This window comes from Sinohyriopsis cumingii, chromosome 7 (assembly GCF_028554795.1).
Source record: "Sinohyriopsis cumingii isolate HCF-2022 chromosome 7, ASM2855479v2, whole genome shotgun sequence".
NCBI lineage: Eukaryota > Metazoa > Mollusca > Bivalvia > Unionida > Unionidae > Sinohyriopsis > Sinohyriopsis cumingii.
This window is the reverse complement of record NC_142967.1, coordinates 62,777,934-62,787,447: the sequence shown is the minus strand read 5'-3', so window position 1 is coordinate 62,787,447 and position 9,514 is coordinate 62,777,934. Positions and strand designations below refer to the sequence as shown.

Here is a 9,514-nt window from a genome sequence, read left to right as displayed (position 1 = left end):
CTAAAGAACTGGCGACGATACAAGGCCTCCCAACTGGCACGATCTAAGTGTTCGTCGATGACTTTGAAAGTGGAGGAAGAGGGAGCAGAGACACTAGAGGTAGCCATAGTGTAGGGAATGTAACTTTTGACACGAGGATAGACAAGACAAGAGTTTTTATATTTTTTTTTCAGGACACGTTTATTGATGTTTTTAAAATACATCAAAGCCTCGTTTCCTTTTAATGAAAATGTATACATGGTATTTATTGATGTGTGTGTGATGTGATTTGGATTTTTAACGTAGCTTTAAAACATTTTCAGTCATATCGCTACAATGTCCGCAATGTGGCAGTTTATAGTGATGTCTAGCAATGGGGCATCATGCTTCAGACATGTAGCATGATGTCCCACCCAGTCACATTATTCTGACACCAGGCCGACCAATCCTAACACTAACCTCTGAATGTTGAGCGCCATGCGAGGGAGCTGTTAGTACCACTTTTGTAAGTCTTTGGTATGACTCGGCCGGGGATCTAACCCACGACCTCCCGCATCCTAGGCGGACGCTCTAACCACTAGGCCACCAGTGCGGTCTGGTATTTCATTATTTCATTGATACAGCGTACACTATACACACACACACACACACACACACACACACACACACACACACACATATATATATATATATATATATATATATATATATATATATATATATATATATATATATATATATATATATATATATATATATATATATATATATATATATATATATTTAGAGAGTGAGAGAGAGAGAGAGAATACTGGAAGTTATTAATTTTCTTTTATTTGTATTGTTTTTCTTTTTATCGGCTAGTTGGTTGATCAGCTAGTCAGTTGGGTTTCTCGATTAGTAAGACAGTCGAGGGCCCAATAAGAAGTTATTCGTGTGAAATACAATATAAGTATTTTACCTAATAATAATAATGATGATGATGATGATGATGATGATGATGTTACAACTCATATTGTTTTTATTTATTAGAAATTAACCTAACTAGGCAGCTACTGTATGTTTTCAAGGTTGCAAAAACAGTGATGCTTCGGTGAAAAGAACAGTTTTACACCATGTCACATTAATGCTCAAAGAAGAGTAAAACATTTTTGTTTCTTTGTCTGCATATTATTATTTTTTTATGTGTGTTGTTTTATTTGCAACGATAAAATATATTGCTGCATGAAAAGGAAAATATGGTGAAATGTTAGAAATCTATTTTGACTGCAGAAAATCTTATAATTTCTACACCATTCGTACACTCATTTCTGTTGGATTATTACTTTGGTGGTTGTTAGGGAACCCCTTGAAACTTAGTGTTCTTTTCCGAAAGTAGGGCTTTCTCCGAACACTGACTTGTCGTGGAATATAAACTCAGGAACGAAATTTAAATTCATTTGTTTTCTTTTTTTCTTTTTTTTTTGTTAGACACGGTAATTACAATTTTAAGTTGCCAGGATTTTCCATGGGAGATAATGTTTTCTTGCTGTGATCCGCGATAAAAACGGTATACCGGATACGAAACGTACCTTGTGACAACATAGAACCGCGACCGTGCTGCTGCAAAATTAGGTAATCCGTAACCTATTTCAGTCCTATTGCTTTGTTTGCGTTCTATGTTGGAGGCGGAAGATAATAAAAAAACTAACAAAAACTCGAGGATGTGGAAACAGAAATCTGTCGCCTAAGATGTAAACTTTTTAAAGGTAAACTGTTCTTTGCGTCTTATGTATATATTTTTTTAATGGTCTTCAACTGGTCACAAACAAAAGTTAACCGATGCAATCTAACGAGTCTTTAATCTAGAAGACTGGGCAAGACCTACTGTATGTATATTTATGATGCAGTCACATGCGACTGTTAGTCCTACATAAACGAGTGGTGCTCGGCACTTGGACATTCCAATTCCATGACTTTTCGATCCCAAGATATTTAAACCCCAAAGACAATGTGGCCTGAACATTTCGGCCCCAAGGACAACTCAACTCCAAGACAATTCGACCGCAGCTTAATTTATTTTGTTTACGTGTGGGTAATATTGTAGTGCAACACGGCCAATGATCTTTTTGTATAAACAAGATCAGTCCATTATAACGAAGTCGACTGGGTCAGCCGTTTAAATTTTGCACACAGTAGAAGCATGTGTCGCTGTATGCATATTGGGAGGATTTAAACTGGTCTAAACATCAACAATGCTTTAAGGTTAAATAACATGTTCGTTTATGATATGTAATTAAATGAAGACAAAATACGTTGCAGATTCGATATAAACTTACATGTGATACTGATCAAGAATTTTTTTATACATCCGTAAATTCTGTGGACTACTTTTGGTTCCCACTTACTAGGTAATTTTATGTGAAGCTTTATCTATACCCAAGCTTGTGTGTAAAGCACTCAAATAATTTTTTATGTAGACACTGGCCAATTGCTGGTGACTTAAATAAATTCATTAGACCTGACTGAAAATCCACAAGCCCAAAGTTTCTCCTTTTTTAATATTGTCACAGAACGTTGCATCAGCTACAATTCCACTATTAATTCAATAGGGTTCAAAGGGTTTGAAGGTAATGCAAGTGTCATTAGTATTCATCACTACACTGACTAGGGACTGGATGGTCCAGGCATTTAAACTTATGCTGGATTCTCTGAGTGAATCCTGGTCAGAGCTGAGTTGACATATGTCAAATTGTTGTTTGCAGTATGTGCAAAGAATGAATAGCCCTCCCTTATCTTTCTTTGTGCTGGCTAATTGCCAAAATGAACACTATTCCGACATGAAATGATCATGCTTTGCATTCTATATATGCCTACATGAACACTGTTCTGACATGAAATGATCATAATTTGCATTCTATATATGCAGTGAAATCTGACTTCAACGAAACTTTGCCACTGTTCACAAACTTGTCACAAATATAATACATATGGCTTAAACATTCTCATTCATGGTAATGATAAATAATACAGTAGAACCTGTTATGAGAGACTGCCCCCTCTGCCAACAGAAAATAGTCTCTCATAGCAGGTTTGTACAAAAAGACCAGTTTCCAAGGTCCAGTTTCAGAACAATTTAAAGAAAAATAACCACAATCAATGAATATATATTCTATTCTTTATTAATAGTTCTTGCTAAAATAGTATTTGCATTCATCTAAAAACAAAATTATATAGCAATAAAGATATACATCTATCATTAAACATGAAATCACATTTACATTTGAAGATCACATATATTAGCATATGAAATCATTTCTGATTTACTCCTTTTCCTTTATAACAACCAATGTTTAAATTGCTTTTTTGCGAGTGGTCTGCACTTTTTCACTTTTTTCAGTTACAGATTTTTTTTTTTACCAGCCTTAAATTTTTTCTCTAATTAGTTGGAGGTTCATCCATTGTTATTAAGGTTCTAGGTATTAATATTATTAGTGCTCAGTTATATCAAACATAATGACAGTTTTTACTGGGCTTTGGGAAAATGTGAAAAATCTATACATGTGCATTGCATATCTAACAGTTAATGAAATAAAAGAAACAATTATCTCATCTAGAAACAGAACTACTTTTCACAGACAAAAGTGAATGGCTTTACTCAAAGAAGACATACGGGGATTAACTCAATAAACAAAGTGTGTAACCCGGTCGCACCAACTTGAATAGATGAGAGCTTTGATTGGGATATAATCATTTAACATCAAGGGAAAAAACAGCAAACATCATAAGTCTTGAACACTATCAATCGAATCGCACTAAAAATTGTCTCATGCTGGTTTAATAGACAATGACCTTATTGATCACCAAGCAATACAGATTAACTCTAAAGACAATATATACGACCACTACATCAATTTTGGCACTACAGTGTCAATTTGTGACATGTACATTAGCCTGGTTTACAGACTGTAGCATCCATCACTGGTAGCCATAATCCTTTTTTTAATTTTTATTCCTTTTATGTTTGTTTTTTATCAGAACATTCATTACTAATCAAGCAGTTGTTGTAACAATTGATTACATATAGGTCAGTGGTGTCTGTGTTCTCGTGATATGGTCATTCATTGGGATGCTGGGTCCTACTCATACATATGGTCTACGATAAGGCCGTGAAGCAGGCTAAGTGCAGGAATAATTAGTCTGGTTCCCTGCTTCGTATGCTCCCTGCTTTGTTCTCCCCTGTATGAATAGTGGAGAAAATGCAAAGAGCATACACAACAGGGAACCAGACCAGGGAAAAATCTACATGTACTTTAGTTTGGTTTACAAATTGAACTATAAAACCCTATAAGCATACCTACAAAATTTTAGATATCGGTAGCCAGCCTATTTTTTGTTTTAGAATGGTATGAGCAGACATTGTAACAGGGATTAAATAAAGATTGGTTGATTATATCCTCATTTTTGCAATGCGGTCATTCATAGCAGTGTGAAAATGCATATTTTGCCAAGACATCATGGTCGCTGGTTGCATTCAGCAGGTGATTGCTCAGGACAGAGTGTTTATACAACAAAATCGATCCGTGCATTATGATTGTGGTTGGAATTGACAGGTGGCTGCTCATAGGAGAGGTCACTCATAACAGTTTTTACTGTAACTTGTTCTCGTAAATGCATATAGCATCTCATTGATTTACCTGTAATGGCTTGGTCTACTTCCTGATCCTACCTATGCTGATTAGCACAATGGGCTCTCACAATGCAGCCTTCAAACACATCTCATTTGCTATTTTTAGCCAATTAAGTATGTATTTAAAATGGTGGTTTAGACCTGACCTCTTTGCCGCCATTTATACTGCCCAAGGGATAGTTTTACATCAGCTCCAATCATAACTGTTTTTCGTTTATACATGCTACATGTAACAGACATACGCTGAAAGTGGTGGTTTATTGGGGGGGGGTCTTATGTTGTTTTATTTCCTTCTATTTGTGATTACTAAAAATTATTTCCTTGAAACACGACTTCTGTAAAATTTTGTTAGTAAAAATCATATTTTTAGAATGGCACACCATGCTTCAATTTGATTAAAACCAGATCTCATTTTCATTAAGGACAGTTGATCTGATTTAGATAGCATGTTTATGGCAGGTATGTCAACATCTGGAAGATATATTTACACATTTCATCAGCATGATTGAAAGTTTCCTCAGGCAAATTAGATTTTTTTCTTCAAAAAGCCTGACAGACTTTTTGCTTAGAATACAGGATGAACCCGATCTAAAATTAGAGGGGCCCTGGGCATTGGGCTATCAGATTTTTTGTGCACTGGCATTACATCATATTAATAAAAGCCCCACCCATCCACCTTTGTAATTTCTGACCAAAATATGCAACCCCCTGATTAAAATTGCCCATTAGAAATTAAAACAATGTAATTGCACAGTCATTCCTGCATTCCAACACTCAATCCTTTTGCAAAGAACACATATTGCACACTTTACAAGCAAATCTTAAGAAATTATTGCTTTTTCACAGGTTAATATTCAAGGTCAGGGTCATATATTGAGCATGGGATCTCACTAAAAGTGGACAGTTTTGCTTCTGAAAGATCAAAATGCATAGAAAGCAAGAACAATGAATGCTCTAACAAAATAGGCCATACACAAGTGTAATTTTAGTTTAAACAGCATCAACCAATTTTTTATTTGGTAAAAAAATGATAATAACAAGCTCAACAACAATAAAGAATTGACGACACTTGGCTAGTGAAAATTGAGCTATGTATCAGGGGTTATGCTACCAGGCAAAGTGAAAATGACTTCACTCTGTGATTTTTCAGACGTTAATGACTAGTTGTTAGTTTATGACTTTTGAGATTAGCCTGCACAGACAGAACATACTCCTGCACATTCACAGGCATGTTCTAAAGCTCACTAAAAATTAACCCTTTCCAGAAGAAGATATCACTGCTGTTTCCTGAAGTTGGGCCTATTTTGTTTCAAAATTTAAACATGAATATGTAAATAGTAATTTGTTGTTTTAAAAAAATATAATTGGTGAAGAGCATTTTCTATTTTATTTATTTTTTAAAAATGAAGATTTTAGCTGCCATGTTGGTGTTATTTTTTTATAATAAATTCAGTTTGAAACTGTAAGTGAACCTGTAATGGCTGACATCGCTGTGTCTATGAAATACCACTTCATTAGATTGTTTATATTTGTAAATAATTGGCCAAATAAATACAGGAAAAATAAAATTCAATGAAAACAAAGTTTAAATATTATGTGATAGAAAATTTAGCCTAAATATTTAATTATGTAGGTCAGAAACATGAGACAATACTATGTTATGGAATTTGAAAAAATGTTGTAAGGTCAAGGTTGTTTTCAGACATTAATTTTCGTGAAAATACGAAAAATATACTGAAGCAAATACTGTTTAACTGTGATGGGGCCAGAGAACAATTAAGTAGATTTATGGAGACAGGCGCTTGTTAAATCGCTATACTGCAGGGATTCCAAATGTCTGGTCGGTAGTGGTAGTGATTTTTAAATTAAGCATTCGTTTACTTAACCATGAGATGGACTATTGGGGACATGGCTAACATTGATTTCATAGTGGATCTGTTGAAATTGAAAATTTTCCAGAAACTGTTAGTCGAAAACCTGGAAGATCAAGTTGACCCCAATTTTAGCACCTAGCGGAAAAGGTGGTAAATATATTTCATCCTGATTGGTTACGCTATAAAAGGGGCGTGTTTCCCACACAAATTTTCTAGCTGTAAATATTCCTCCATCGAAAAATCTAATTAGTCTAAGCTTTGCTGCAAGAGTAAAGATACAAGGGACTCGTCGATAGTCAATTTGGAAGAGATTCTCTCGTAAAACATATGTCCAAGTGACCGTATGTCTGGAAGGTCGAAAGACACAATTTTGGCAGTAGAAGCAAGAAACACTTAGCACAATAATTTATTTGTGTCAATTTCAGGAAATGTGTTGATATCAATATAATGTTTTGCTTGAATTATTTGATAATATTTGCATGAATTTATTAGTTAAATTCACAGATAAATTCTCTTGATATAAGTATAACTGTGCTGAGTTTATATATATTATATATATATATATATATATATATATATATATATATATATATATATATATATATATGAATTCGTACATTAATGTTCTTTATATAAGGTTGTTGAATTGTTTGATTTAGTCCAGTTGAATTGGAGTGAACCAGAGATAAGCAGGTTATGCAATTGTACAAGGCAATGACTTCGACTGTTCACTCGATCATGTGATGAACTAATTCTGTCAGTAAGACAGATCAGCTATTTTTATAAATATATTTGTGTTTTGAAAATTTGGTGAAAGATTTATTCCAAAAAGAAGTGTATCCTCTTAATGCATTGTGTTATCACCATTGTTTATGTAATTGATTAAATTTTGATTTTCTATGTACAGGGGCTCGATTTGTTCTGTTCTATATATCTGCTCATCTATTTATTCTACCTATAAGTTTACTCGATCCTGGCAATAACACTGAGGGCTATCATCACCTAGATAATGAGAACTGAATAAAGCAGACACCTTGAAAGAAGGTACAATTTGCCAATCAGCCCACACCCCTTACAAGAAGGGGCGTTACAAAGTGGGGTCTTTACATTAACCAATGCATGTCATTACCACCAATACATAGGCAAATAATAATACCATAAATATGCAGTCCTATTAATGGGTTTTTGTAATGAAGCTAGAAAGAGATTGGTTAATATTAAGAAAATCCCTCTTTCTAAAAGTAGATGTACATGCATATTGCAATACATATTCTTGGATGTGCTTGGTTGAAAAATAGGTCTGGTTCAGCCATATACTGACTTTAACACTTCATTCTGTTTTCTATGAATAGTTACAGTAATGTTTTATCAGGAACAGTGAAATCAGGAAGAAGAGTATGGTTTGAAGTCACTTGTACATTTGTTCCTATGCAGATGTTGTAGTGGTTGCTTCAAAGTATTTTATAAATCTTTTAACCTCAATTTTAAACAGAACTTTTAGAAAATAAAACATGCAAAACATTTAAGTGGTAGTTTATTAAGCATTTTTACTAACTTTCAATTACATGACTCTAATCTTGTTACTTCTATCAGTTAATATGAATTGCAATGTATAGTTTTTGCTGTGCTTTTTTAAAGTCATATGGCCAAAATACACTGCATTTAACTCAGTCCAAACAGGACTGCAAGTATGAATAAATGGTTAAGAAAATAATAATTTTATACATGTACAGAATGTGTTGATAATAAAAATACAGTAGAACCCCGCTATAACGTGATAATTGGGGTCCCAAAAAATTGGATCACGTTAATATCGGGGTTAATGCGGGGTTTTATAGTATTTTACTTTTTTTCAGAGAACAACTCATTGGGACGTGTGTATTCATGTCTAATGTATATGATGAATAGGGTATCAACACCGTTTACTATCGTGCTGTCATGGCATGCAAATAATCCATAATGTATGTAATTCCATTGAAAAATTGAACACAGATTTACAATATTCAATAACTTTTCCCCAGATCATTGTGTCTGAATTCAAAGTCTAATATACAACATGAACATAGCATTAACACCGTTTACTTGCCGTCTGATATCATGCTGTAATTCCATTGCGAAAATTGCATACATATTTAAACTATTGATAATTCAATAATATTGTCACAGATCATTACGTGTCTGAATTCAGTGGGAAAAATTAACAGCAAAATTAGGTTAAGAAGGATGAAGCACGTGTACGGTTCATTACGTTCCAGGGTCTATGAATGGTGTCTGTACAAATTTCACACTGCTAAAACTTTCTCATATGCGTTTCTGTGTATATTTATCCATTGCAAATTTCCATAATTAATGCTTGTATGCCTATTTGGTTGAACGACTACAGCAAGAATAATTAACAATCAACACATGCTTTCAGCATGCATATAACTTTTTTAAACACAATTTCATGAACTTGGAACAAAAAATATTTTTTAATGTGCAAATGAATATTCAAAATTTTGGGAGCCAAGCCACTTCCATTTTATATTCAAATTCGCGTTAGTATGGGGCTCTTTATGGCAGGGTCGCACTGTATAACAGATTTTTCACCTTGAAAATAAAGTAATGCTTAAATCTTTGTTTAATGCATACTGGGAAATAGAGGACATAATTGAAATATGAGAATGCATATATGTGTGTGTGTCTCTCTCTCTCTCTCTCTCTATATATATATATATATATATATATATATATATATATATATATAAATGATGCCAATGGGTACTCGCCTGTTAATAGAAACCAAGGTAATAAAATGAGCAAACGGTTACCTGTAAAATGAAAAGAAGTATTCCCAGTTCAGATCGAGACACAGAAAAATGATTACAGTTAGAAGTTCATGTTGTGTGCGCATCACAGGGGCTCATACGGCTGCTTACAATTTACTTGTCAGACATGTACTATGTAATAATATAAGGGAGGATACCTCTCCTTTCTTGTGAGACCTATTTAA

At 33.9% G+C, this 9,514-nt stretch overlaps 1 protein-coding gene across 2 annotated transcripts in view; it reads left to right on the top strand.

Annotated features, from left to right (window-relative positions):
- The first annotated feature begins 1,641 nt into the window (after positions 1–1,641).
- LOC149795383 (alpha-1,6-mannosyl-glycoprotein 2-beta-N-acetylglucosaminyltransferase-like) overlaps positions 1,642–9,514 on the top strand; it is a 158,803-nt gene continuing 150,930 nt past the window's right edge. For both annotated transcript variants that reach the window (XM_089965169.1, XM_089965167.1), the window contains exon 1: positions 1,642–1,727. The gene's annotated coding sequence lies outside the window, so the exon portion shown is untranslated. The remainder of the gene's footprint in view (positions 1,728–9,514) is intronic.